Raw genomic sequence first — 13233 nt, 5'->3', positions numbered from 1 at the left:
TTGTTTCAGTTAGCGTTTAAGGATGGCAAAACATTCCAGTCACTGAAATGTGTCTATTTCGTCCTTCCATCTGAATTGAACAGTAGTTTGGTTGGGTATAGAATGCTGATGATACCGTTATGTTTTCTTCTTGCATTCAGTGTTGTGAATTAGAAGACTTATGCCAATATGATTCTTATGCTTTTGTAGAGAAGCTCTTTTGCCCCCTTGTCAGAAAGGTTTTTGAATTTCCTCTTTATTTTTGGTGGTCTAAATTTTTTCTACAATATTTCTGGATGTGAATCATTTTATATGCCTCCTGCCCAATTCCTAGTAGTCCTTTTTAACTCATGTCTTCCTGAAATTGAATATGTTTCTTTCGTTAATTTTTGACTATCTCTTTCTATCTATTCTCTGTGTCTTTTCTTCCAGAACCCCTCTTAGAACTTCTTATTTTTTAATTGTTCTTTGATGTATTTTTTTTGCCATTTTACTTTGCCTTCTGAGAAAATTTCTCAATGATCTTCCAGTTATGATTTCTCTTCTCAGTTCTGTACATTCTGCTATTTAGTACATCTGCTAATCTCTCCTTTTATTCCAACAACTTTCTATAATCTAGATCTCTAGTTGAGTCTCTTTATTTGAATCCAATGGCCTTTCTCATCTCTCTGTATTTGCTACATTAATTTGATTTCCTTAGTTCTCACAACTAATATTGGTTGAGTTTGTTGACTCAATTGTTAGATTGACTTTCTTAAATGTTGCATGAATCTTGGTTTTGTGCTGATCTCTGTATCTTTGATTGCTTGACTATTTGAGAGCTGGATTATACTGCCTATTGCCAGTGATGATAAACCAAAGGTGGATGTACTGCTAGCTGGAAGGTCAGTAACTAGTTTTCTAGTCACAGAGACTCCTTATTTCCCTTGAATATCACAAGCCACCCAGGGGCCTATTTTACCTCTTAGGTCCAATGCCTTCACTTACTGCTCCCACCTAGGAACAGACCTTTCAGTTGCTGCCCTGGCGTGTGAGGTGTGCATGGTAGCCGTGAGGGGGAGGGGGCAAGCCATCTGAACTCTCCTACTCCGGTAGAAGCCACTTTGACCACAAAGAGCTCGCTAGATCTCCCTCCTGCTCCAGTATCCAATCCTCAGCATTTAGACAGAGTATCTGAAGCCACTCCCAACTGGGAACAAGCTCCCCACAGCAGGGTTAGGGCTACAGCTTCATCGATTATTCATATCCCATCTGCCTCAAGCCTTTCAGAAATTGTTTATAATTTCTGGTCTCTGGAAAAGAGTCCCTCTTGTTTCACAGCTCTGGTATGGGAAATTTTATTCTATATATTTAGAGGAGGAAAAGGGCATTATAGCATATGCTCACTTTATCATCTTAATCGTCTTCTGTATTTAATTTGCAAATTTGTTTTTGATTAATAGCTGTACAAGAACTATAAGCATAAGAGTATATATCCAATTTATTTGTACACATTTAAATAATATTGCAATTAAAATAATTGAACAACACAGGGAAATCACTATGTATTAAAATATTCTTGGGGGCTTCCCTGGTGGCTCAATGGTTGAGAGTCTGCCTGCCAATGCAGGGGACACGGGTTCGTGCCCTGGTCCAGGAAGATCCCACATGCCACGGAGCAGCTGGGCCTGTGAGCCATGGCCGCTGAGCCTACACATCCGGAGCCTGTGCTCTGCAACGGGAGAGGCCACAACAGTGAGAGGACCGCATAACCACCCCCCAAAACTAAACAAGACGAAAGAAAATATTATTGGAAGTAATGTCTATATATTACCCCTGTTTGAGAAATATTATCTGGGTTCTTAAATGAGAACTTACTTCATCTAGAGTTGGTTGAAGAGGGAAAGACTAAAAACAATACTTCCCCTGACTCAGCTGCAAAGCCTTAACAATAGAAGCAACACTAGTGCTAGTGCCCTCTGCAATGACCCCTATCTTCAGGCTGAAGCAATATATTTTGGTCCTGCCAACCTGCTGGCCAAGCAGAACAGAGAGAAGGAAGGGAAGGAAAGCTGAGATGTAAATGACAGGGCTCATGCAATAATTTTAGTGCATCAACTAATAATCAAACATATTACATTGACTTGTCCTGACAATAACTTGAATGTTTTGATGTTAGTGGGTTAGGTATTACCTCCATTTTACAAATTAGAAAAACAGAGGCTCACAGAAGTCAAGTGACCTGCCCAAGGTTCCACAGCTACTCCTGACTATGAAGTCAAAGTCCTTTACAAGCTGTATCAGTCAGCATCCCAGCAGGACAGAGATGACACGTTAAACTTAGGATAATTTAAGGAGGGTTTAATAAAGGGATTACTTAAATGGTGTTTCAGGGAGTAGAGAAATGACAAATGCAGGTCCCCTATGCTAGTGAGAGGGGAACAGTCACCACCACCAGGCTCAATGGAACAAGGACGGGAAGTGATTACTGCATAGACTCCTAAACTTTTATCTGTCTTCTGGACCCTGAAGACCCCCAACTCAAGATAGTTTTTAAATGAATTCAATAAAATACTTAGAGTTAAAAAAGAAGCCAGTTCTATTAAAATATGATGAATAAAATATTTAGATAAAATAAGTTTGTAATGTATTAATATAAATGTTTCTTTTTTGGCACATTACCTTAAAAGATCTGGCGGTAGTCAAAGAATCACTACAATTTCAAAGTAGTGACGAGCATAAAAATATTTGGGCATATCTGCACCTTCTGTAAAGTGATAGGAAATATACCTGGTAGTAGTCACAGGCATTGCCAGTGCCATTATGATGTGCTACTTAATTTGATAATTGAAGGAAATGGTAAATTTTGGTCAGAGATTAGTGAATATAAAGATGTAATTTTATTTTCTCCATTAAAGTTTACAGACTTTTTGAACTCTTTCCACAGATCCCAGATTAACCCTTCAGCTATTGGAACCCAGAAGGAGAAAGTCATGCAGAGATGCTACTTTGAAAAGACCAGTGAGCTTTAGTAGAAGGACACACATCCATATAGCCAGCCCAGGGAAACTCCACCAGGAGGAAACTGGGTAATAAATATCCCAATGTCCTTCACCTCTTCCGTCTGATCTCATGCAAATTCTCCACATTGATGTAGTTCATATAGATTGGCTTCCCAAGGCAGAAAACAGGGTGAAGAAGACTGGAGAGAGACTCTAGGGGCAGATGGAAGCAACCAGCCTCCAAAATTCTGCTGATCTGCCTATTTCTACACTTTATCCGCATGCAACATACCTCTTTGCTCCAAGTAATTGCAACTGAATTATTTTAGTTCTAGAAAGCACTCAACTCCTTCCAACATCAAGGGACACCCCCTCCAGGAGATTGGTTCAAGATGGCAGAGTAGAAGGACATGCGCTCATTCCCTCTTGTGATTCCTTCAGGAATCACAACTAACTGCTGAACAATCATCACCAGGAAGACACTGGAACTCAACGAAAAAGATACCCCACATTAAAAAACACAGGATAAGCCACAATGAGATGGTAGGAGGGGAGCAATTCCAATAAAATCAAATCCCATAACCGCTGGGTGGGTGAATCACAAACTGGAGAGCAATTATACCACAGAAGTCCACCCACTGGAGTGAAGGCTCTGAGTGCCATGTCAGGCTTCCCAACCTGGGAGTCTGGTAACAGGTGGAGGAATTGCCAGATTATCAGACGTCGAAGACTACCGGGATTTGATTGCAGGACTTCAACAGGTCTGGGGAAACAGAGACTCCACTCTTGGAGGGCACACACAAAGAACTGTGTGCATCAGGAACCAGAGGAAGGAATAGTGACACCATAAGAGGCTGAACCAGACCTATCTGCTAGTGTTGGATGGTCTCCTGCAAAGGCAGGGGGCAGCTGTGGCTCACTGGGGAGACAAGGTCACTTGCAGAAGTTCTGGGACGTACTCCTTGGTGTGAACCCTCCCAGAGTCCACCATTAGACCCACCAAAGAGCCTATAGGCTCCAGTGCTGGGTCGCCTCAGGCCAAACAACCAAGAGGGAGGGAACTCAGCCCCACCCATCAGCAGACAAGTGGATTAAAGTTTTACTGAGCTCTGCCTACCAGACCCACACCCAGCTCTACTCACCACGAGTACCTCCCATCAGGAAACTTGCACAACCCTCTTAGATAGCCTCATCCACCAGACGGCAGAAAACAGAAACAAGAACTACAATCCTGCAGCCTGTGGAATGAAAATGCCATTCACAGAAAGATAGACAAAATGAAAATGCAGAGGACTCTGTACCAGATGAAGGAACAAGATAAAAACCCCATAAATACAACTAAATGAAGTGGAGATAGGCAACATTCCAGAAAAATAATTCAAATAATGATAGTGAAGATGATCCAGGACCTCAGAAAAGAATGGAGGCAAAGATTGAGAAGATGAAAAAAATATTTAACAAAGACCTAGAAGAATTAACGAACAAACAGAGATGAACAATACAATAACTGAAATGAAAAATACACTAGAAGGAATCAATAGCAGAATAACTGAGGCAGAAGAATGGATAAGTGACCTGGAAGACATAATGGTGGAATTCACTGCCATGGAATATAATAAAGAAAAAAGAATGAAAATAAATTAAGACAGCCTAAGAGACCTCTAGGAAAACTTTAAATACACCAAAATTCACATTATAGGGGTCCCAGAAGGAGACGAGAGAGAAAGGACCCAAGAAAATATTTGAAGAGATTATAGTCGAAAACTTCCCTAACATGGGAAAGGAAATAGCCACCCAAGTCCAGGAAGTGCAGAGAGTCCCAACAGGATAAACCCAAGGAGAAAAAGGCTGAGACACATAGTAATCAAACTGACAAAAATAAGAGACAGAGGAAAATTATTAAAAGCAACAAGGGAAAACTGACAAATAAAATACAAGGGTTAACAGCTGATTTCTCAGCAGAAACTCTACAAGCCAGAAGGGAATGGCATGACATATTTTAAGTGATGAAAGGGAAGAAACTACAACCAACATTACTCTATCCAGCAAGGATTTCATTCAGATTTGATGCAGAAAACAAAAGCTTTACAGACAAGCAAAAGCTAAGAGAATTCAGCACCACAAAACCAGTTCTACAGCAAATACTGAGGGAACTTCTCTAAGTGGGAAACACAAGAGAAGAAAAGGACCTACATAAACAAATGCAAAACAATTAATAAAATGGTAATAAGAACATACCCTATCAATAATTACCTTAAAGGTGAATGGGTTAAGTATCCAACCAAAATACACAGGCTTGCTGAATGGATAAAAAACAAGAACAATATATATGCTGTCTACAAGATACCCACTTCAGACCTAGAGACACATACAGACTGAAAGTGAGGAAATGGAAAATGATATTCCATGCAAATGGAAATCAAAAGAAAGCTGAAGTAGCAATACTCATATCAGATAAAATAGACTTTAAAATAAAGAATGTTGCAAGAGACAAGGAAGGACACTACATATTGATCAAGGGATCAATCTAAGAATAAGATATAACAATTCTAAATATATATGACCCCAACATAGGAGCACCTCAATACTAAGGCAAATGCTAACATTTAAAAGAGGAAATCAACAGTAACACAAAGATAGTGGGGGATTTTAACACCTCACATACAGCAATGGACAGATCATCCAGACAGAAAACTAATAAGGAATCACAAGCTTTAAATGACACAATAGACCAGATAGATTTAATTAATATTTATAGGACATTCCATCCAAAACCAGCAGATTGCACTTTCTTCTCAAGTGCACCAGGAACATTCTCCAGGATAGATCACATCTTGGGTCACAAATCAAGCCTTGGTAAATTTAAGAAAATTGAAATCATATCAAGCATCTTTTCCAACCACAACACTAAGAGATTAGAAATAAATTACAGGGAAAAAATAAAACATCACGAACACATGGAGGCTAAACAATACATTACTAAATAACCAAGAGCTCACTGAAGAAATCAAAGAGGAAATCAAAAAATACGTAGAGACAAATGACAACGAAAACACAATAACCCAAAACCTATGGGATGCAGCAAAAGTAGTTTGAAAAGGGAAGTTTATAGCAATACAATCCTACCTCAAGAAACAAGAAAAATCTCAAATAAACAAACTAACCTTACACCTAAAGGAACTAGAGAAAGAAGAACAAACAAAACCCAAAGTTAGTAAAAGGAAAGACATCATAAAGATCAGAGCAGAAATAAATAAAATAGAAACAAAGAAAACAATAGCAAAGAGTACTAAAACTAAAAACTTGTTCTTTGAGAAGATAAACAAACTTGATAAAGCTTAAGCCAGACTCATCAAGAAAAAGAGGGAGTGGACTCAAATCAATAAAATTAAAAATGAAAAAAGAGAAGTTACAGTGGACACCACAGAAATACAATGCATCATAAGAGACTACTACAAGCAATTCTATGCCAATAAAATGGACAACCTGGAAGAAATGGACAAATTTTTAGAAAGGTATAACCTTCCAAGACTGAACCAGGAAGAAATAGAAAATAGGAACAGACCAATCACAAGTAATGAAATTGAAACTGTGATTTAAAATCTTCCAACAAACAAAAGCCCAGGACCAGATGGCTTCACAGGTGAACTCTATCAAACATTTAGGGAAGAGCTAACACCCATTCTTCTCAAACTCTTCTAAAAAATTTCAGAGGTTGAGCATTTTTTCATGTATTTGTTGGCAGTCTGTATATCTTCTTTGTAGAAATGTCTATGTAGGTCTTCTGCCTATTTTTGGATAGGGTTGTTTGTTTTTCTGTTATTGAGCTGCATGAGCTGCTTGTAAATTTTGGAAATTAATCCTTTTTAATTTGCTTCATTTGCAAATATTTTCTCCCATTCTGAGGGTTGTCTTTTGGTCTTGTTTATGGTTTCCTTTGCTGTGCAAAAGATTTGAAGTTTCATTAGGTCCCATTTCTTTATTTTTGTTTTTATTTCCATTACTCTAGGAGGTGGGTCAAAAAGGATCTTGCTGTGATTTTTGTCATAGAGCAGAACAACCTAAGTGCCCATCATCGGATGAATGGATAAAGAAAATGTGGTACGTATATACAATGGAATATTACTCAACCATAAAAAGAAACAAAATTGAGCTATTTGTAATGAGGTGGATAGACCTAGAGTCTGTCATACAGAGTGAAGTAAGTCAGAAAGAGAAAGGCAAATAACCTATGCTAACACATATATATGGAATTTAAGAAAAAAAAAGTCATGAAGAAACTAGGGGTAAGACAGGAATAAAGACACAGATCTACTAGAGAATGGACTTGAGGATATGTGGAGGGGGAAGGGTGAGCTGTGACAAAGCGAGAGAGAGGCGTGGACATATACACACTACCAAACGTAAGGTAGATAGCTAGTGGGAAGCAGTCGCATAGCACAGGGAGATCAGCTCAGTGCTTTGTGACCACCTGGAGGGGTGGGATAGGGAGGGTGGGAGGGAGGGAGACACAAGAGAGAAGAGATATGGGAACATATGTATATGTATAACTGATTCACTTTGTTATAAAGCAGAAACTAACACACCATTATAAAGCAATTATACCTCAATAAAAATGTTAAAAAAATTTTTTTTCAGAGGAAGGAATACACCCAAACTTATTCTGTGAGACCACCATCACTCTGAAACCAAAACCAGACAGATACTCCAAAACAAGAAAATTACAGAACAATATCACTGATGAATATAGAGGTAAAAATCCTCAACAAAATACTAGCAAACAGAATCCAACAACACATTAAAAGTATCATACACCATGATCAAGTGGGATTTATCCAGGGGTGCAATCTTTCTTCAATTTGTGCAAATCAATCAATGTGATACATCATATTAACAGATTGAAGGAGAAAAACCATATGATCATCTTAGTAGATGCAGAAAAAGCCTTTGACAAAATTCAACACCAGTTTATGATAAAAACTCTCCAGAAACTGGGCATAGAGGGAACCTACCTCAACATAATAAAGGCCATATATGACAAAATGACAGCAAAGATGATTCTCAGTGATGAAAAAAGGAAAACATTTCCTCTAAGATCAGGATCAAGACAAGGATGTCCACTCTCACCACTATTATTCAACGTAGTTTTGGAAGTCCTAGACACAGCAATCAGAGAAGAAAAAGAAATAAATGGGATCCAAATTGGGAAAGAAGAAATAAAACTGTCACTGTTTACAGATGACATGATACTATACATAGAGAATCCTAAAGATGCCACCTGAAAACTACTAGAGCTAATCAATGAAGTTAGTAAAGTTGCAGGATGCAAAATTAATGCACAGAAATTTCTTGCTTTCCTATACACTAACAATGAAAGATCAGAAAGAGAAAATAAGGAAACAATCCCATTTTCCATTGCAACAAAAAGAATAAAATACCTAGGAATAAACCTATCTAAGGAGGTAAAAGACCTGAACTCAGAAAACTATAAGACACTGATGAAAGAAATCAAAGATGACACAAACAGATGGAGAGATATACCATGTTCTTGGATTGGAAGAATAAATGTTGTGAAAATTGCTGTACCACCCAAAGCAATCTACAGATTCAATGTAATCCCTATCAAATTACCAATGACATTTTTTACAGAACTAGAACAAAAAATCTTGAAATTTGTATGGAGACACAAAAGACCCTGAATAGCCAAAGCAGTCTCGAGGGAAGGAAACAGAGCTGGAGCAATCAGACTCCCTGACCTCAGAGTATACTACAAAGCTACAGTAATCAAGACAATATGGTACTGGCACAAAAACAGAAATATAGATCAATGGAAGAGGATAGAAAGCCCAGAGACACACCTATCATCAACTAGTCTATGACAAAGGAGGCAAGGATATACAATGGAGAAAAGACAGTCTCTTCAATAAGTGGTTCTGGGAAAACTGGGCAGCTACATGTAAAAGAATGAAATTAGAACACTCCCTAACACCATACCCAAAAATAAACTCAAAATGGATTAAAGACCTAAATGTAAGACTGGACACTATAAAACTCTTAGAGGAAAGCATAGGATGAACACACTTTGACATAAATCACAGCAAGATCTTTTTTGATCCACCTCCTAGAGTAATGGACATAAAAACAAAAATAAACAAATGGGACCTGATGAAACTTAAGAGCTTTTGCACAGCAAAGGTAACTATAAACAAGATGAAAAGAAAACCCTCAGAATGGGAGAAAATATTTGTGAAAGAATCAGTGGACAAAGGATTCATCTCCAAAATATATAAACAGCTCATGCAGCTCAATATTAAAAAAACAAACAACCCAATCAAAAAATGGGCAGAAGACCTAAATAAACACTTCTCCAAAGAAGACATACAGATGGCCAAGAGGCATATGAAAACTTCTCAACATCACTAATTATTAGAGAAATATAAATCAAAACTACCATGACGTATCACCTCACACTGGTTTGAATGGGCATCATCAGAAAATCTACAAACAACAAATGTTGGAGAGGGTGTGGAGAAAAGGGAACCCTCTTGCACTGTTCATGGGAATGTAAATTGATACAGCCACTGTGGAGAACAGTATGGAGGTTCCTTAAAAAACTAAAAATAGAATTACCATATGACCCAGCAATCCCACTACTGGGCATATACCCAGAGAAAACCATAATTCAAAAAGACATATGCACCTCAATGTTCATTGCAGCACTATTTGCAATTACCCGGTCATGGAAGCAACCTAAATTCCCGTCGACAGACGAATGCATAAAGAAGATGTGGTACATATATGCAATGGAATATTTCTCAGCCATAAAATGGAACAAAATTGGGTCATTTGTAGAGACGTGGATGGACCTAGAGACTGTCATACAGAGTGAAATAAGTCTGAAAGAGAAAAACCTATATCGTATATTAACACATATATATGGAATCTAGAAAAATGGTACAGATGAACTGGTTTGAAAGGCAGAAATAGGGACACAGATTTAGAGGACAAATACATGGACAACAAGGGCGGAAAGCAGAGGGCTGGGGTGTTGGTGTGGGTTGAATTGGAAGATTGGGATTGACATATTTACACTAATGTGTATAAAATAGGTAACTAATAAGAACCTGCTGTATAAAAAAAAAAATTTTTAAGAGACACCCCCTCTAACCCAGGAAGATTTTGCCTAACCACCATTCATATGATATTATGCATTCTCATTGAGTAATGTCATTCTCATTCAATTAAAATAAATGTATAGTTTATATTTTTTTAGTGTTTTGTATCAATGGCAATTATATTTGGTGGCATGTAATAGAAGTCCAAAACCAAAAACAGTGGTTTAAACATATCAAGAGTTTTGTTTTTACTACATAACAAGTCCAAAAGTAGGCAGAATAGGGATAACTGTGTGGTGGCTTATAACTGTTATGTTATACCTTCGTTGGCACAGGGAACAGTGTCTGCAAATTGACGGAGGCTTGAGGACCTTGTCTTTGCAAGGAATCAAAACAGGGCATCGTTATGCTGAGAAGATAAAATGTGGTGAAAGATGAAATGTTGGGAGTGATGGGGAGAAAGTCCTGAATGTCTGCAGTGGGTTGGGTCTGCCTTCAAAGAGAATGATTCACGTGGGAAACTAGGTCAGAGCAGTTTCTGATGAAGGTGAGGATTAATGACGATCTATGTGTTACTGTTCTTATAAAAAAAAAATTGAATAGTATGACTGTCTTCCTGTAGGCCTGATGCATGTTCCCAATTTTGTCTCTCATCTAATTACCTGCAGAAGACACGAGTACCAACTTGATTGCTGCCTCCACCTTGTTTGTGACCCATGATGGGTATTCTGAGAAACAGGTCCTTGTCACTCCAAAACCTTACCTAAGGTCAGGCTTTGGGAGAGGCACACTGAAAACAGTCGGTGCCACCAACACCTTTGTTAGCTACATCTTCTATCCTTTTTGTCTCATTGTCTCTCCTTCTTCTTCTCCTATTTTTTATCTTTTCTTCCAACCATACTTAGGACCTCCTGAAAATCTCTTGATTAGTCCTTTCAATGTGACTGAAATGAATGAAGGTTTCCTACTGCTTATGAAAAGTTGAGAATCAAACAACAAACTTTGATTAAGCACCTCCTGTGTACTAATTTTTACAACTACTCTGTCATTTCCATTTCAAATGAGGAAACTGACTTCCAGAAATATGAAGTGTTTGCTTTTTTTTGGTTTGTTTGGATGATGTTCAGTTTTATTCAAATTTGGCTATCCATGTAAATGATTCAAAGTTGAAAATTATGCCACATGGCAAAGATTTGACCAACTCCTGAGCAGGCAACCAGCCAGCCCAGCTGATGGACTGGAGAGGATCCAGCCTAGGATCACCTGTTCCTCTTCCTTACTAGATTTCCAAAGCAATGTTTCGTCTCCAACCAAAAGGTCTTAAACGGGCATGGGCCATCTCTACACTCTTGCTTTTCCTTCATCACTTGGCAGGATTGAGTGGAGGACTCCAGGGCTCTTGAAGAAGGCAAAGGCATCTGTGAAGGGAGGACATTAATCCCCAAATGACTGTGTGGAGCAGAGAACCCCCATCCTTCTCTTCCCTCCCTGACCCACCACTGACTTGCATTGAACTATGACATGAGCAAGCAATAAAACTTTATTGCTTTATGTCACTGAGATATGGGGATTATTTTTTATAGCAGTTAGCCAACACTGACTAATACATAGCTGGTGCAATATTTGTGTCAATCAACTAATATTTGGGGAATGCCTTCTGTGAAAAGATGCTATCAGTGCAATTCAGAGTTTTATATAATAAATTTCAAGTGAGTGGCACAGACAGTGTCTAGGTGATTAGAGCTTGAAGAGCTGGCTACCTGCCAGATTCCTAGAACAGGTGAGTTTCAAAGGCTAGGTAGAATTTGAACGATGCCCTTGACCACACACAAGGCAAAGTTTTCTGTAGGGAGCAAGCCTGTACCTCTGGAGACAAGGATACCAGGTTCAATTCTAGATTTACTCTTTACTAACTGAATGACCTTGTGGATTCTGGGCCTCAGTTTTCCCATCTTTAAAGTAGGGCAAATAATACCTTTCTTTGTTGGTTATTATGAAGATTAAATGAAAAATGTGTGTTAAGTAGATATAATAGGCCCTTGGTAAATGACTGTTATTGTCACTATTATCAATGTTACAAATATAAAGAGAACTTTAGTTTCTCACTGGTTTAGATACAACTAAATTAAGTAGTTACCTTAACCATAAGTATTTTTTCCTCTGCTATTGGACAGTGGCATGGATGAATCTACCTCAGTTTATGTTTTTGTTTTCTCTAAGAATAATCAAAATCTGAATTGAAAGTTTACCCTGTAAGAGATTGCACACACTTTGGGCCTCACCTAATTCCATCTTCTTACCTTGGATCAACAGTTTATTTCATCCAAAAAGCATCCTCCTAAGAGTGGGCCTGGCCAAGAATACAGTTGTTTCTTTGTGGCATATACATTGTTATGCAAACTAGTGTTTTATTCTGTCATTTAGATTTATAAGATATTAGAGCTGACAGGGACTTTGGAGGGTGTCAGATCCAACCTATCATTTTACATATACAGAGGTAGAAACTGACACCCAAGTGTTAGTGTGTCACAGATGTTAATCTGCATGTTTTTTCCTGTCTCCCCCATGCCTTAGGTATTCTACTAACTTAATGGTTTAAGTCTCACCCACAAAGTTCCATAGAACCTCCATTAATCAAATTGCATGGGGAATCAAATTTTCAGATTAAGTGAATTAATGGAGAAAATGTTCTTTATACACATACACACATATATACATATATGTGTATATGTATATTTCTCCCTAAAATGCACGAGTTCCTCTTTACTAACTTAGGACAGTTTGACGAGCAGAATCAAATGTCCCTTTAGTTAGCAGTAAAAGGAACCTAGGGATCATTTAGTCCATATTTTTGTTTGTTTTTTTTTTCCTTTCTGGGCACATTGACTACATTTGCCAGCTGCCCTTGTAGATGGTTTGGGCACATGACTGAGTTCTAGATGATAGAATGCAAATGGATGGGATCTTTGTCACTTCCTGGCCCAGTTCATGAAAACCTACCACATGTCTCCTCCATACTTGTTTCTTCTTTCAGCTGGTGAGGATGGAGATGACTGGACTTGAAAGCCATGAACTGAAGGTTATGAAACTACAAATCTAAAAGAGCCTGGATCCCTGAATCACTGTATGGAGGACAGCCACCCACTGGTAAATAATAC

This window comes from Lagenorhynchus albirostris, chromosome 4 (assembly GCF_949774975.1).
Source record: "Lagenorhynchus albirostris chromosome 4, mLagAlb1.1, whole genome shotgun sequence".
Taxonomy (NCBI): Eukaryota; Metazoa; Chordata; class Mammalia; order Artiodactyla; family Delphinidae; genus Lagenorhynchus; species Lagenorhynchus albirostris.
The sequence above is the reverse complement of the archived record's forward strand: the minus strand, read 5'-3'. Positions refer to the sequence as shown.